Source organism: Pan paniscus, chromosome 1 (genome assembly GCF_029289425.2).
Source record: "Pan paniscus chromosome 1, NHGRI_mPanPan1-v2.0_pri, whole genome shotgun sequence".
Classification (NCBI taxonomy): Eukaryota; Metazoa; Chordata; class Mammalia; order Primates; family Hominidae; genus Pan; species Pan paniscus.
This window is the reverse complement of record NC_073249.2, coordinates 116,475,068-116,491,567: the sequence shown is the minus strand read 5'-3', so window position 1 is coordinate 116,491,567 and position 16,500 is coordinate 116,475,068. Positions and strand designations below refer to the sequence as shown.

Here is a 16,500-nt window from a genome sequence, read left to right as displayed (position 1 = left end):
AAATATCTTTTAATATATGTGAATATCAGTATAGGATGAGGATTCTATTATGTTTAGTATGAGAAAATACCATCTCCTTCAATGCCAGTTATAAATAAAGGAGATGCAGCAAAGTAAGAAGGTATAAACTATAAGAAGGGGCATAGCTATATAAATACAAGAAAAATACAACCAAACACCACCATTTGTGCCTAATTACCATGAATCCCAGAGATGGTAATAAATTCATGGCATATGCATTTTGCCTGACTAGAGTTTAGGGTGGCTATGACATTATACCCTGTCCAGGCAGCCTTAGCCTTCTGAGTGTCAAAGGCATTCTCTCATGCGGTCATTGGTAGCTAATGACACAGTGTTGGTGCTGACCATTTGCTTTTTAATAGAAGGTTGTGGCCTACCTGCAAATGACCATGAGGGAGTTAATCCTCAGCCTTTCCTCAAAGGGACTCTTGCACACAATTTCAGGGCCTGGGGCAAGAGAGCACATGGTGGCCTATGAACCATATGTCTAAATATTTAAAAGTCAAGCTAACAAACTGTTACATAAAATATGTTCACTTCCTATCTTGACACAGGTACCTTTGTAACAACCTGGGAGGTCATGTTCAAATTCAGGACCATGGATTCCCCCATCTTGTCACAATTTGGTAGAAGGCTCTGGCCCTGTTCTGTGTCTACGACCCCTTTTGCCAACCGCCTTCTTTTCCCACTCCTGGCTCTGTCTGGCACCTTGAGGGGATGCATGAGTTTTCTATTGCTGCTATAGTAAATTACCACCGACTTAGCGATTTGAAACAACACAGATTTATTCTCTTATACTTCTGGAGGTCAGGAGTCTGGCTTGGGTTTCACTGGGCTAAACTCGTGGTGCTGGCAGGGCAGCACTCCTTCTGCGGCTCTAGGCGGGAACCCATTCCCTTTCCTCTTCCAGCCTCCAAAGGCTGCCAGTATTCCTCCGCTCATGGCCCTTCCTTCCATCTTCAAAACCAGCAACACTGTACCTTCGCACTCTTTCCAACTCTCCTGCCTTTCCTCTATCACATGGAAGGACTTTCCTAATTATATTGGGCCCAGCTGGATAATCCAGGCTAGTCTTCCCATCTCAAGATCTGTGATTTAATTGCATCTGGAAAGTCCTCTTTGCCACGTAAGGTACCATATTCACAGGTTCTGAGGATCAGGATGTGGACATCTTTGGAGGTGGCATTATTCTGCCTCTCACTGGGTCCTTGTACACAGTGTGGATATTGCCCTGTCCCCTGCAAACAGCTGCTCTGTGGGCCTAGGGATCAGGGCTTGAGTGGCAACACCCATCCTTGAGATGATGAATTAGGCCCACATGGATTAACGGAAGCCCTGGCCCAGGATGAGGGAAGAAGGACCACCTGAAGGTGATGGGAGGCGGTGTTCCTTTCTTTCTCTAGCAAACACATGTTCAAAGTCCTTTTCCATGTCCCTAAACTCACCTGTCAAGCAGACCGCAGGATAGGAGGCAGATGGGAGACTACAAAGTTTTGTCTGGCCATCACCATCCTGGCCCCACCTGCTTGATGTGGCTGACAGGTGATCCTGAGATGTGCTCTCCTCGGCAGGGGATCTGGAGGAGGGGAAGAAGCAACATCAATTTCTACCATATGCTTTTTATTTTCTAAGAAATTAAGCACAATTTCTTCTTCCCAGTGAATTTCTTTAACAAGGATATTTTAAAGCCTTGGAAAACATTCCTGTCCTAGTTTAATTGTATAAAGACTTTCTGTGCTGGAAGGGAAAGCTGAGAGAGAGAAAGAGACAGAAGAGAGAGAGGAGGGAGAGATGGGAAGAGTAAGGTGGGAGAGTGGAAGCAAGGAGAAAAGATGGGGAAGAGGGAGTGGGAGGGAGGAGGAGGGAGAAAGGAGAGAGAATACATTAAGGAAATTACAGAGTACCTCTTTCCTTGAATGAATGTTCTCTCCCAATTTCCTTCTCTCCCAGTTGGCTGCCACCCCCAGCTCACCTTGCAGAGATTAATCACCTGAGGTCTCAGGGGAAGGAGCCCATGGCGTTTTCTCCAGTGTCACGTTCCCTTTGGTTCCAGCCCTCAGTGCCTGCTGATCTGTGAGGCTTCTTTGATGATGGGGCATCTTCCGTGGGGACATCTGAGGCAGGTAGGGCAAAAAAAGGCCCTAGTGGACTCAGGAGCTTGAACTGTGGTGCCCAGGCTGGGGTAATTGTGCCCAGTTGAAGAGTCTATGGTTGGGAGATGCCCAGGGATCTCTCAGCTCCACATCTTCAACCCTTTCCCGTCACTTCCCTCATGAGAGTGGGACCTGACCAGCTGTCTGACCTCAGTGTCTCTCTTTAACCCCACCCATTGCCTGAGCTCCTCCTCAGTCTTCCTGTCATTCTGACCTCAGCCTGAGGGGTTCTTGTGGCTCCACCCTGGCCAGTGAAGTTGGCCCCCACTTATGGAAGAACAGAGGCACTGAAGGTGGGGACTGAGGAGCACTCCATAGAATTTTTATCTTCTTCTGAGATGACGCTTGAATTTCCGTCTACTATCTCCTAGAAATCCCTGCTTCTGAGGAAGAAAGTTGGGGAAACTGAGGCAATTATGAGCCATCCATTATACATCAGAAACACTCTGTGATGCCTTATTCCTTTGGCTAACAGGCAAGAGGGAGTGGCCAGAAGCCTCCTATTTTGGCCTCTTGTCAGCACTGAGTGGACACCTCTCTGTCCTTCCAAACCAGAGTGTCAGAAGGTCCCTAAGTCACCCTCAAGCAGGAACAGGGCCCCATGATGTCCTGATGTCACATTTGCCTTGCCTTTAGTGCCTCTGAGGACAGATGGAGAACTGGGTCAGGGGAGGGCAGAAAGGAGGAAAGCATTGGGAAAATCTACCAGACGGGAGCTCTGTGAGGGCAGGGACGGTGCCCTAGTTATCGATAGACCCTCGGCTCTGAGCAGCACCTGGCAGAAAGAGCATGCATAAGGACGGTTGACAATCCAGTGACTGCCCAAGAACTTGGTTTGCTTAATCTGAAAAATTTGAGACCTTGGTCTGCTTATCTGAAAAACCTTTGCGTCTCATCTGTTACTTTCTCTGACTTCATAGAACAGAGTTGTTCTGAAGAGGAGTTATTTGCCTAAAGCTCTGGGGTGGAGTTTGAAAATTAGCACCATCCTTGTTTGGAAAAGTGAGAGTTTGTTTATTCAACAAGCATGTATTCTGTATTTGCTTTATGCTATTAGGTAGAGTGAGAAGTGCTAGGGTTAAATGACCAGGAAGAAAAACAGGGTTCTTGGAGCTGTGAAGTTTATAGTCTAGACGGGGCACAGAATTTGGCCAAATAATCTTGCAGATGGATAATTTCAGACTGGGATGAGTGTTTTGAAGGCAAAGTTTAGGAGGCTGAGAGAAAGTTTAGCAGGGAGAACAGGGGGCCCTGGTCTATTGTGGATTCCTTTCCTAAGGGAGTGATGTTTGAGAGGGGTGGTGAAGCAGACTGGAGTGGAGAAGAGAATTCCAGGTGGAGGGTACATCACATCAGGGGCTCCTCAGTGAAGGTGGCCTGGGAAGTGCTAAGGAGGCTAGTGTGGCTGGAAGGCAGAGACTGAGGGGGAAACAATACACAGTGGTGTGGCTGAAGAGGTGGGGAAGAGGCAGAAGGCACAGGCCCTTGCAGGCTGCAGACAGTATGGATTATGTCCTAGAAGAACAGGAAGCCATTCAAGGGTTAGAAGTAGGAGGGTGACGTGGTCAGCACTTTGACTTGGAGTGGACAATGGTTGGCAAGAGGGAAGGGTGCACACCGGTGACCAGTTGTAAGGCCAATGCAATGGCTCCCATAGTGATGGTGTCAGTGGAGATGTAGGAAGATGAATTAATTTGAGAATTATTTAGGAGATAAATGGATAGGCTTTGAGAATGAGATGGATTGCATGAAGGATGAATGATTCCTAGTACAGAAAACCTGTCCACCAATCACTGTGCAAAGGGTTTTAGAGAAGGTGAGTATATCAGTGAGGATGCTTTCTGTTGTAAGAGAAAACCCAGCCCCGGAGGAAAAATGGCTCCAATGTTGGCTAAGTTAGCAGCTGTACAATGTAATGAAAGAAACAGGCTCTTTCCAGTTTTCCACTCTGCTTAGGGGTTTTGTCCTCAAACTATCCCCTCACTCTGGAAAGATAACTGCTGAAGTTCTGGACATCATGCCCAGTCATGAGTTATCTGAGTAAATAAGAGGGAGTGTATTTCTTTTTCTCTAAAACAATTTTTATTTTTTGAGACAGAGTCTCACTCTGCTGCCCAGGCTGGAGTGCAGTGGTGTGATCATGGCTCACTGCAGCCCTCACCTTCTTGGGCTCAGGTGATCCTCCCACCTCAGCCTCCTGAGTAGCTGGAACCACAGGCATGCACCACCACACCTGGCTAATTATATATATATATATATATTAAATTAATTAATTTTTTTTTTGTAGGGACAAGTTTTCGCCATGCTGCCCAGGCTGTTCTCAAACTCATAGGCTCAAGTGATCCACCTGCCTCGGACTCCCAAAGTGCTGGGATTACAGGCCTGAGCTACCTTGCCTGGCCTGTATCTGTTTTAAAGTAACCTTTCCTAATCCCCACCCCTTTCCGCAAACTTCCCTTCCTGTTTCCTTGGCCCAAACTGGTTCACATCATGATTGCTGAATAAATAGCTGGCAAGGAAATGGAATTACCACAACTGGCTAAGATAAATCAGAATTAATATCACATTCTGTGATTAAGAGATAGTTTAACAAAACTGGAATTCTCTCACCAAGAAAGGCAAGGGAAACGAATTTTGGGAGGGCAACTGAGTGTCTATTAATTAGGGGTCATTTTCCAAAATCCTCCCAAGGAGAAGCAGACAGGGAGAAACGTCTTTGAGCTGTCCTTCTGAGAGGAGGGTGGCCTGCTCTAGGTTGGAGACTGGGGCTCAGGCATTAATCCAGGCCTTTTCTTTAAGTCTAAGGTTATTGAATCTTGGAGCAGGAGAAGACCTTATGAACTTCTAAATCAGTGGTTCTTAAATCTGGCTGGATGTCCGAGTAAATTGGGGAGGGTGTTAAAATACAAATTCCCAGCCTCTACAACCATCACCTGAATCAGAATCCCAGGAGGTGGAGGTCTAGGAATCTGGATTACTAAAGAGCTTACAGGCATTTTGGATACTGATGGTCTAGTACCTAGGAACCACAAATCCATCCCCCACATTTAAGAGATAGGGAGAGAGAAACCCAGGGAGGGAACTTAATTTACCCAAGTTCATCTAGAGAATTGGTCGACCCAGTGCGGAGAGAACCTTCCTGGGAGGACCTGCCTGAGGACCCCGTCTTCTGGGTACCCTTATGTAGAGGGAGGGAACTGTGCAGGAGCAGCAGGGCTGGAAGCCCCATGTGCCTGGATCAGCAGCCCCCGCACGGTGGGCTAGGTCTTTGCCTGTGTTGGGATGGGGACCTGTAACCATGACCACCACACATTAGTCTGAACCTTAGCAAACCTCACCACATTCAACCCTGAAATAACCCTGGGCTTAGGAATCAGCATTCCGGTTGTAGAGATCGGTGGACCGATGCTCTCAGAGGCTTCCACAAGCGTTTGTATTGTTTGGGGCGGTCGGAACTCAGCGCTGCGGAAGCCGGTGTATCTGAGTCTCTCCACGTGGCTCTACTTTTCTGCAGCCCTGTAGAAATAAACCTGGGTCCTCGCTCCCTGGCCTGGGGAAGGAGGTCTGCAGGGGTCTGTGGGGGCCCTGGAGGCGCCTTCCCAGCTGCACAGGCTCAGTCGGACCAGCAGAGGTCACTGCGTGGGAAAGAGTGGGGCGCCAACCCGCGCAGAGCCCAGCCGGCGACCGCCCCCGCGTCCCCGCGGAGTTCCCTGCCTTCTGCCGCAGTCCTCCGAGGGCTGGGCTTCTGGGGCAGGTCATGGCTATTGCAACGAAAGGGAGGCCCGGGTGCCAGTGGGCGGCCGCCGCGGTGTGGAGGGCGCCAGGGCGGTACGGCGCAGCGGGCCGCACTCTTGGGACGCCCCGCCTGCTCTGCGGAGCCTGCCTGGGATGCCCTTTCCTGGTCACGGACTCCGCCGGCAGCCGGGGCGGGACGGACCAGAGGCTACCAACTGGGGGCTTCTGCTGCCTGGGACACGGGGATCCACATTGCTGTCCGAATCCCATCGCCAAAGCCTGTATGTGCAGCCGAGTGGGAGAGTGGCTTAGGTACTGAGTTTTAGGGCAAGCATACCCCAGACCACGAGAAGAGACCAGCTTGCCTGGGCTTGAACCCTGCCCTTCCCCGCTGTAGCTGGGCACTGCTGGGCAAGTTATCCCACCTCCCTGCCTCTTGGGTTCCTCGCCTACACCGGAGAGTATGTGCCTGCCCCATGGGGTTGCCCCGAAGCTTCGTGAGTTTTATGAGTTTCTCTGTGTAAAGGCTTGGGCAGAGCATGGCACAGGGTCAGTGCTGCGTCTAAAGTGTTAACTATATTATTATTAACCTTAGTGTCTTTCCAGTCCCATCTAAAGTCCTTAAAGGCAAAGTGAGGCTCCTTAAGTCAAGCTCAGGACAAGGCTACAGAGCCTTCAGTGTTCCTCATTGCAGCAGAGATGGGAGCCCTGAGCTCTCAGAGGCTGCTCTGATGGCTTCTCCACAAGCCAGGGCCAAATGCCCGCCCACTCCTGGGCCTCATGCCAGAGAATGGTCCTGACCCAGCACTCTCCCGCCCCTCTTTGTAGCTCAGTAAGATTCTGAAGTCTCACTTCCAGAGATGCTGTAAGCCCTTGGTGCCCCTCAGTGTCCTCCCAAGGGTCTGGACAAGCCCAAGAGGGGTCAGAGACTTTGCTGAGTAGTGCAGTGATGTCCCATGTACTCGGTCACATCCCTGTTTTCTGCAGATGGGCCTGGCCTCTGGTGCTGTCCTTAGGGGACTCTGCAGGTTCCTTCCTGCAGCTGTAGCTCCCCAGGCCTCCCTGGTGACTATGTCTACTGAAAGGGCTCTTTGTACATGGCCATCTGGGAAAACAGTGGCAGTTGGGGTGCCCCCGCAAGTGCCTGCCAGCATCTCCCAGCCCTTGGGTGACTGCAGACCACATTCCTGAGCTCCCACATGCTGCCGTTCTCGCCAGCACTGGGCTGCCCACTCCCTGGGTGGGGAGTCAGCAGGCCTGGGTTCTTGGGCAAGTCACTTTATCTCTCTGATCTTAGGATCTTCATTTGTAAGATAGAGATCATGATAGTTGTCCTGCCGGCCCCCTGCCAGAGGTTCTACAGAGGCTGTGCATACCAGCCTTTGATAGGAATAAAGGGCTAACGTAGGTTGCTGTAGTTGCTGTGATTGAGCTGTCATCAGGCGCTGCACTGGTCACTTCTGTAAGCAGCCAAGTGGTTGCCAAGCAGAAGGGTTTGGGGAGACACAGATGAAGGAAGACCTTGATCTTGGGGGATCTCCACCCCTCCTCATTTTATTGAAGAATCACAGTACACATTCCTGAGGGCATAGAAATATAAAAATATAGGCTTCAAGAAACCCATAAGCATGGTTTAAATATCCATCTATAAACACATAAATGTTTCAAAACAACAGCTGGAAATTCAAGTCCTCCAGGATTCTGAATTCCTCAAATTTAGGAGAAGGTAGTCTAGGAAGGTTTCCTGAAGGAAGAATCAGCTTTTTTTTTTTTAAGGAAAGAGGTTTAAGGTGATGGTGATGATGATGGAGCTTCAGACCATGACAGCCAAATTTATAACCAGTGGAAAGTAGGAGAGATTTGGTGGTAGCTCTTGGTATATAGAGATCCTGAAAGAATAAGTGATGTGTAAGAAATAGTGAGCAGGTCTCCTTCCCGGGGCTGTCGAGTCAGAACTGAAGTTTAGATGGGAGGGTAAACAAACAGGTAGGTTGTCAAGACTGCATCAGCATAGGGCCCAGCTCAGTATGGCCCCTGGTCATAGGTCAGTTTTCCAGGGAAACAGGCTCTGAGACAGAGATTTGCATGCAGGAGGTTTGTAGGGGAGGGCGCTTGGTGTCATCATCTGTGGGATGGGGCAGAGGGGCAGGTTGTACAGTGATGCAGTTGCAGCAGAGGTCTCAGTTGATCTCACAAGGAGCTTTGGAGCTAGGATGGCCCTTAAGGCTGGGAAGCCAAGGCCTTTATGTCCTCTCATTGATCAGTTACTGGATGTGGGCTGCCCTTGGGGTACAACCTTAGGGGATGCTGCTCCCTTCAGTGGAGGGCAGTGCCTAGAGAGGGACTCAGCTGTGAGTTGTCGGCAGCGAACACTCCCAGCAGCTGTGGGAGTGCGTGGCTTCATTTTGAAGGGGAGGTCTGGGTGATGCCCCCATGATGGAGGCAGGGAAGGGCCCCCAGCAGAGTCTGATGCACCTTGCCAAACTCTGACACCAGTGCTGGCCCCTCAGATTCTTCTAGGGCAGGATGGTTTGATCCCTCTCTCTAATATACCCTTTTATAGAAAGTTAGAGGTAGAAGTGAGTTTTGAGACCATTTAATACAATCATCCTCAGCCTGGGAGAAGGATACATCTCAGAATCATCCAGGGCTTTTTCAGACCACTCACAGGAGCTTCTGATGTGCACTGACCTCTGCCATTCCACTAAGACTAAACTGTAAGCTCCTTGAGGTTGGGGTTCTCTCTGTCCTGCACAGTGGTGAAGGAATGTTTGGGGAAAGAATGAATGTGACCTTCGCCCTTGTCCTCAGCCTCATCTCTTGCCACTCACTCAGTTGTTTTCTACACTGCAGTTACTGTGACGTCCTTGCCTTTGCACAGGCTGTTCCCTCTGTTTGGAACTCCCCCATCCCCTTCCTTCCCCTTACTTGCTGCTGTTTGTCCTTCTGGATCCAGTTCAGTTATCACTTCTCCCCACCTCCTGGAATAGGTGTCCCTCTTCTGATTAAATGAGTTAATGCATGTACAGTGCTCACAACAGTGCCAGGCATGTGGGGAGCTCTAGATAGGTGTTAGCTTTCCCTGTGACTCCATTCTTTGGCACACTGTGCTGTGCATGATCCTAAAATGGATCTTGCTTTGTTTCAATGGCTTGTTTACTTGTTTATGTTCTCAGCAATCTGTAAGTTCTTGGCAAGCAGGTACCATGTTCCTTTATTTTTGTACCCATAGCATCTAGTACAGTGCCTGGCACATGGTAGGAGCTTAATAAATATGTGTGGAATGAGTGGGAGAAATAGGTGTCTAGGGATACATTTTGGCAAAATGTATTTTAAAGTTTTTTAATAAGGAACTAGTTGAGTGAGATTCACTGACAATGACCAGGTGTGGCATCATTGTTGCACAAAAAATACTGAATATTGGATGGATGAATTGATACATGGAGAGATGGATGGATTGTTGATGGGACAGGCAGATAGGTAGACAGATAGATGAGCGGAGAAAGGGATTGATGGATGAACATTGCCATGTGTGGAAGAAGGCCAGGACTTGCCAGGGTCTGGGCAGGAGGGAAGGTAGATAGGAGAGGGCATTTACATTTCACAAAGGCCAAGCCAACTGGGCTTGAATTGGGGAGGGGCACCTGAAGAAAACCCCTCCCATCTTGCCCAGTGAGGCCCCAGGAAGTGCTGCTCCTGCATGTTCATACCCACAGGGGAGGTGCTGGGGACCATTACTCATTCTGACACATCCCTGAGGTCAGTATAGAGGCAGCAGAATGGAGGTGCTGCAGGGTGCTGAGTCAGGGGAGGAGATGGGCTGTTGCCGAGTGGGGCTTTACTGGAGAAAGCCTGGGGACTTGGAGTCAGAGGCAATGATCTCTGTTCCTGAAGGGGGTTGGCAGAGAACTCCCAAGGGGAATCAGGGTGAGTGAGATCACCTTGTGAGAGGGTGGAGGATCTGTCACCCCAGAGCGCATGGCTGAGTGCAGATCTGCATCAGGTTTAGGGAACTCTTGTTCTGGAAAAATCTGGCCTTCTTCTGCCAGTTAGGTAAGCAGGTACTTGGCCAGTTAAAGTCTGGCTGATAGGTGGGGCACGGTGCCTCATGCGTGTAATACCAGCATTTTGGGAGGCCAAGGTGGGAGGATCACCTGAAGTCAGGAGTTTGAGACCAGCCTGGCCAACATGGTGAAACCCCATCTCTACTAAAAACACAAAAATTAGCCAGGCGTGGTGGCACATGCCTGTAGTCCCAGCTACTCAAGAGGCTGAGGCAGGAGAATCGCTTGAACCTGAGAGATGGAGGTTGCAGTGAGCCAAGATCATGCCACTGCACTCCAGCCTGAGTGACAGAGCAGGACTCCATTTCAAAAAAATTCTAAAAAAAAAAAAGCCTGGCTGATAGGCAGAGGTTTGTCAACAGTCACTGGGGTCAGACAGTTGCGTCAGTCAGCTGGGTGGTGGGTAGGGGTGCGTTCTGAGTGCACTTGGTTGATGAGATGAGTACTAAAAAGCAAGGCAGGGTCCCTGCTTGGGGAGGCTCCACTGGTTTGTTCTTCAGGGGTTGGTACTGCACCCTTGCAGACAATTGGAAATTTGGGTAGGGAGTGGTGGTTGTAATAGTACAGCAGGGAGGGAATGGGCGAGGGGCGGTGCTGCATAAAAGGCCTGGGACCAGGGAAGCCAAGTGTCCTGCAGGAAGGCCAGTCCTGCACAGCCAAGAGTCATCTCACTCCAGAGGCAAGCAGCGCTCCTTTGAGAAATGCTGTGCTTACTCAAAGGGAACATTGTCTGCTAACGATTTGCAAGGTCTCCAGCCTTGCTCTCCTCCACACACTCAGACCTCTAGGTCTGTCCTCTCTCCCTTCCCTCTCCTCTCCTCTGGAAGACATTAGAGTTGCCAACTTTGAAAGTTCGTGGAGGGCCATGAGCTCTCTCACGGGGAGGAAGGTGGCAAGCAAGTGAGAAGTAGCAACACCGTCTGCCTGTGGGTCTGGCTACCTTTTGCAGTGAGAGGTTGGACCCCAGGGCTGAAGGAGGTGGGCTTCTGGAGGGCGCATGGGGGAGAAGCTTCCCATGTGCCCATCACTCAGGGCCTTGGGAACCTCCCAGCAGAACATCAGGCTCTGGGTGAGGCTCCCAGCTCAGCGATGAGCGGGGCGGCTACCCAGATGCTCCTGGGTCCAGCGAGGGCTTCCAGATCCTCCCATTCCCAACCCCATCTTGGTTCCTTCCCTCACCTCAGGACAGAGCTGTCATGTGCAGGCAGGCAGGTGGTGAGGGAGCCCCGCAGAGGCTGCTGCTCCCAACACCACATGTCCTGGAAGGACAAATGTAAAAATATAAAAAGCCTTTCGTCTTGGGGCCGGATCACATGGATCACATGGCTGGGTGGTCTGTCACTTTGGCTGTCGAGTTGTCGGTATCTAAGGTTGAGGTACTGGCTGCAGCCAGGGCTGGGGGAGAACTGGGTTTGGCAAAAATGACACTTCTGTCTGGAGAGCTCATTTTTGTGCGATCTCCTGGGGTGCCCTCCAGCCCCGTGGGGTAGGCTGGGGAGGTGCCACCCTCATGATTCATTTTCAAACAAGAAAATGAAGGCTCTGGTCTGTGCCTGGCTAGTGGTGCAGTGGCTCAGACCCAAGTCTTCTGACTCCTTGTCCAGTGCTCTCTCCTCTGAAGCACAATCCAGCTCTTTCCTTGCAGAGAGGAGCTGGCGATGCTCATCTGTGAGGAGGTAGAAGCTGACCCACAGGACGTTTCCTTGGGAATGTTTGTGGAGGTTTGTGTGGAAGAGGCCTGCCCATAAGGGCCAATTCTGGACTGGCACCCTGCAGGACTAGAGACAATATCCCAGAATCTTCTCAGAAGAAGCAGAGACCTATGCCAACAGCAGGTAGCTGAGTAGCTTGCAGGAACTTAGTGAAGCCCTGGCAGGCCCAGTCCCGGGGTGTCTGGGAGGCAGCCAATGAGGGAGAAGAGGGCTCAGCTGGGCTTGCTGAAGAGGGTCTGGGGCCACTGGACTTCTCTCCAATCACTCTGCTCACATCCCCCTCACCAGCACTGGGCACCCCAAGGAGTCAGAATGGGGTGCGGTGCTCAGGTCACCTGTGGTCCTCCTGATAGTGAGGATCCTGTACCCCTGGCTCCCTCAAGAACTCTGCTTAATGCCCATGGATTGCCTTGGGGGCTCCCCTGGGTCTCGGCTCGGCCCAGCAGCCTGGGCCAGGATGAAAGTGAAGCCGTCAATAATTCATGCTCCAGCTCCCCCTCACTTCCCTCGCTTGGCTGGTTGTAAATATTTCACGGGCTTCAAGAGGCAGAGATGGCCCAGCAGAGACTCCCAGGATAAGGCTCGAGGAGGCCTCGCCCTTTCCCAGAGGCCCCCAACCATTCCCCTGGCAGGAAAGGAGCCCAGTCCCAGGCTTGGGGAGTGGTGGGTTGTCCAGAGCTACTACTGACTGGGATGGCCTTGCAGCCTCTGGTGAGGATTTGGGTGCTGGGCCACATGCTCTGCAGACTGGCTGGTTTAAGTGGCTGGTGTAGTGGATCCTGAGAAATGGAAGGAGTGCAGCTGCCTGCAGCCAGCCCTGGAGGTTGTTGTCAACTCCACTCTCTTCCTCATCTCCCACACTATGTCTTGGGTTTATCTTCTCCTTAACCTGCCCTCTCCATGTCACCTGCCTTGGTTCAGGCCTTGATCATCTTCCTGGACAATTGGCCCAGCCACTCTGTGACTCCACACAGCCTAAGGAATCTTTCTAAAACAAATCTGGCCCGGCTACTCCTTTGTTTCAGAGCCTCCACAAGCTCCAGGTTACCTTCAGGGGAAGATCCACTTGCCTCTTGCCAGTGCACAGGGCTTTGTATAACCTGGTCCCTGGGCCTTTCAGCCTCATTTTCCAGCCCCTGTGGCCTGCTCCCCAGTGCTGCAGTCAGCTCATTGTTCTCTGCAACCCTAAGCTCTCTCCCACCTTCCAGCCTCTGTTTTAGTTGCACCTCTGCCAGGAGGTGGTGGGGACACCAATCTCAGGGCTGTGTGCATCTCTAAGCTGTTCTAGGGGTCACTCAGCTGCTTTGGGACCAGGCCTATAGAATGTCAAGGTGAGACACCTGACAGATTTGGGTCCAATTTCCAGCTCTACTAATTGCTTATCTGTCATTGTGACTGGTGTCATATTCTTCTGTACCTTGGTATGCGTATCTGTAAAGTGGGAATAGTAATTCTTACCTCAGAGGGGAGTTGTGAGGCTTGGAAGTAAGGCCTATAAAGTACAGAGCCCAGTCCATGATGCAGAATAAGTGCCCCAGCCATGCCAGCTGCTACTGTTATTATGCCCTCTGTGGATTTGGGGCTGAGGAATTTCCTTCAAGGAGGTAGAAACTGAGATTATTACATAGAACAGGAAGAAATAAAACAGCAGAGGGGTACCAGGAACCTTCAGAGAGGTCTTCTGGTAAGTAGTGTAAGTAGTAGACCTGAGAGGCCCCAGGGAAAGTGAGAAAAAGAGGAACATCCATTATAAGGGCGCATTATGCAGGACACTGCTGTGGGGAATGCGAGCTAGATCCCACCAAGATGGTCTGGGAAGAACATAGAATGCATCTCACAATGGTCCATCTGAGCATCAGCCTAAAGGAGGATTTCTGCATTGGCATCTCCACCCCATTGGTTGAGGGTTACCACCAAGGTATTGGTTTCCTGAACTTATGGATTACACAGGCACGTGTGCTGAGCAAGTTCCCACTTGTATCCACAGTTGCACAGAAAGACTTTTTTGAGGAATTACTTAGGCAAGTTCAAAGCCACTTGGAGCTGTGGCAGGGAGACAGAAGAGAAGAGCAAAAGAGCAGGGAACGTACCACGAGACTAAGGCTGAGGCTCATGGAGGAGGAGACTGTGTTGGGAGTGGGAGCTGTGACTTTCTCCCTGACTGACCGACCTACCTACCCTACCTACAAACCTTCCCTCCCTCCCTCCCTTCCTTCCTTCTTTTTTTTTTTTTTTTTCTTTTTGAGATGGAGTCTTGCACTGTTGCCTGGGCTGGATTGCAGTGGCGTGATCTTGGCTAACTGCAACCTCCGCCTCCTGGGTTCAAGCGATTCTCCTGCCTCAGCCTCCCAAGTAGCTGGGATTACAGGTGCCTGCCACCATGCCCAGCTAATTTTTTGTATTTTCAGTAGAGACGGGGTTTCGCTATGTTGGCCAGGCTGGTCTCAAACTCCTGACCTCGTGACTGGCCCTCCTCGGCCTCCCAAGTGCTGGGATTACAGGCGTGAGCCACCGCGGCCAGCCCCCTTCCTTTATAAATGATCATTTATCAAGCATCCACTAGGTGCCAAGGAAGAAACAGGTGAATCTGAAGATGACTAGCTCTTCTGCTCCTACCCTGGGCCCAGAGGTGACTTAGAACCACCTCAGGCATGAGGCAGATCTGACAGGGGGGTGACAGGTGGGCGGGTGGCCCTCTCTTTAGGGTGTGGGGAGCAGGGCTGGAGAAGTGGTCTTTCTTCCTCCTTCCAGGACAGTCTGCCTTCCTGCTGGTCCTAAAGGGTGTGAACCTCAAATGTCTGAGACAGGTCCCAGTCAATTTAGAAAGTTGATTTTGCCAAGGTTAAGGACGCACCTGTGACACAGCCTCAGGAGGTCCTGACAACATGTGCCCAAGGTGGTAGGGGCACAGCTTGGTTTTATACATTTTAGGGTGACATGAGACATCAACCAATATATGTTAAGATGTACACTGGTTCGGTCCGGAAAGGCGAGACAACTTGAAGCAGGGAGGGGGCTTCCAGGTCATAGGTAGGTAAGAGACAAACGATTGCATTCTTTTGAGTTTCTGATCAGCCTTTTCAAAGGAAGCAATCAGCTATGCATTTATCTCAGTGAGCAGGGGGATGACTTTGAATAGAATGGGGCGCAAGTTTGCCCTAAGCAGTTCTCAGCTTGATTTTTTCCTTTTAGCTTAGTAATTTTGGGGTCCCAAGATTTATTTTCCTTTTACATGGGGCAAGCAGTATACCTGGGAGAGCCCTGTCTTTGGGATAATGGGTAGACATCCTTAGCAGCGATGATGGAGACAAGAATAAGAGGCCAGATGCCTCCTCTCCACAGGTCAGCATATGGAATGTATATGTATGTGTGAGAGCTCCTTCCCCATGGTCTGCATATAAATTTAGAACCAAAGAAAGGTTTTTTTTCTGTTTTTTTTTTTTTTTTTTAATAGGATCTCATGATGCAACAGTAGAGAGAGGTTGTTGTCTCACCTCACCTCTCAACCATCTCCAAAATAACTGGTCAGAGTAGCAGTACTTGAGCATCCATCCATCCATGCATCTAGACAGTTTCCCAGATCTGGACCCCAGTGAGAAAAGGGAACTAATCGGACTTCTTTTTCTGAAATTCCAGCTTGGAATTGCCTTCGGAGACATCCTCAATCCTGCCCCAGCCTTACGATTGTTTTGCGTCATTAGATGAAGTCACTTCACTTCTGAAGCTCACTTGCCTCTTCTAAAAACCAGAGGCTGATAAGGATTGCAGGAACCTCATGGAGTTGTTCCGAGGTTAAAATGAGAGTCTGCCTGTGGAAGGACATTGCAGATGATAGAAGACACAGATGTAAGGAATCTACCTTATCTTTACCAGTTTCATCTTCTTCATCTTCATCTCATTACCATGGTCATCCTCGTTAGCAGGGAAGAGCAGGAGTTCTCACGGCAGGATAGGCTTCGCGGCTGTGCTGGGAAATGCCTGTCTGAAGTAGGCCACACATGGGCTGTGTGGAGGTAATTGATTTAATTCACAATCAGCTTCATTATTAGGTCCACTTCGGAGGTGGGTTTATGGGAGCCTCAACCCGAACATCCGCTAGACTCTCCTTTGGCTGGGGCCTCCCCAGCTATATACGTAGCTTGGAGATTTGAAAGGGGTGGAGGCAGGAACTGCAGAGAAAGCAGCAGCTAATGAAAAATTTAAGCTAATTGTTTGTTAAAAAGCCTTGTCTGCTTCGAATGGGATTTTCTGGGCTGGGGAGGGGGATGTGGGGTGGCCTGTGGCTATTGTCTTTTTTTCAGGCTATTGCTTCCTGGAGGACCCAAGTGGGCAGGGTATGGAGAGGATGGGGAGCTTCCTAGGCGGCCAAGTGGCTGCATCTCTAGCATCTGCATTTGTTGGAGAAAGAGCCTCTGTGGCCAGCTCTGGCTTCCACTGTTTCAAAGTACAATGCCCCTCTCTGTGTACAGCTGTGTCTGTGTGGCAGGCATGTGCTTTGTGTGTGTGCTGAGGGGTATGCAAAGGAAGAGGGACAGCAGGGAGTATCCTGTAAGTAACCAGAGTAGTCTAGACCCACTCCTGATTAGCCTGTGATTGGAGGAAAACTTCCTCCCTTTCTGGTATTCAAAGTGCCCACTATGTGGCTGGTGCACTTAGCCTGACCTGGGAAGAGAGGTAAGCCTGCTCTGAGGCAGGGGGAAACCAGAAATTTGTTTTGTAGTGAAAGTAACTAGTGATGAGTTACCTCATGGATACTGGAGGCATGGCGGCCCCTGCTGAGGCACCTTGGCTGGGCTAATGTGTCCACTGAGTGAG

At 50.4% G+C, this 16,500-nt stretch overlaps 1 protein-coding gene and 1 long non-coding RNA gene across 2 annotated transcripts in view; both read right to left on the bottom strand.

Moving 5' to 3' along the window:
• Positions 1-410: 410 nt before the first annotated feature.
• On the bottom strand, positions 411-2,128 carry LOC134729531 (uncharacterized). Its single transcript, XR_010110715.1, has 3 exons — positions 2,012-2,128; positions 1,467-1,597; positions 411-468 (listed from the first exon to the last, which is right to left on the bottom strand). It is a non-coding gene; the product is annotated as an uncharacterized LOC134729531 (long non-coding RNA).
• A 5,344-nt stretch (positions 2,129-7,472) lies between these two features.
• The window catches only part of KCNA2 (potassium voltage-gated channel subfamily A member 2), a 50,988-nt gene continuing 41,960 nt past the window's right edge, over positions 7,473-16,500 (bottom strand). Inside the window, exon 5 of the mRNA XM_055114628.2 lies at positions 7,473-7,798. The gene's annotated coding sequence lies outside the window, so the exon portion shown is untranslated. The remainder of the gene's footprint in view (positions 7,799-16,500) is intronic.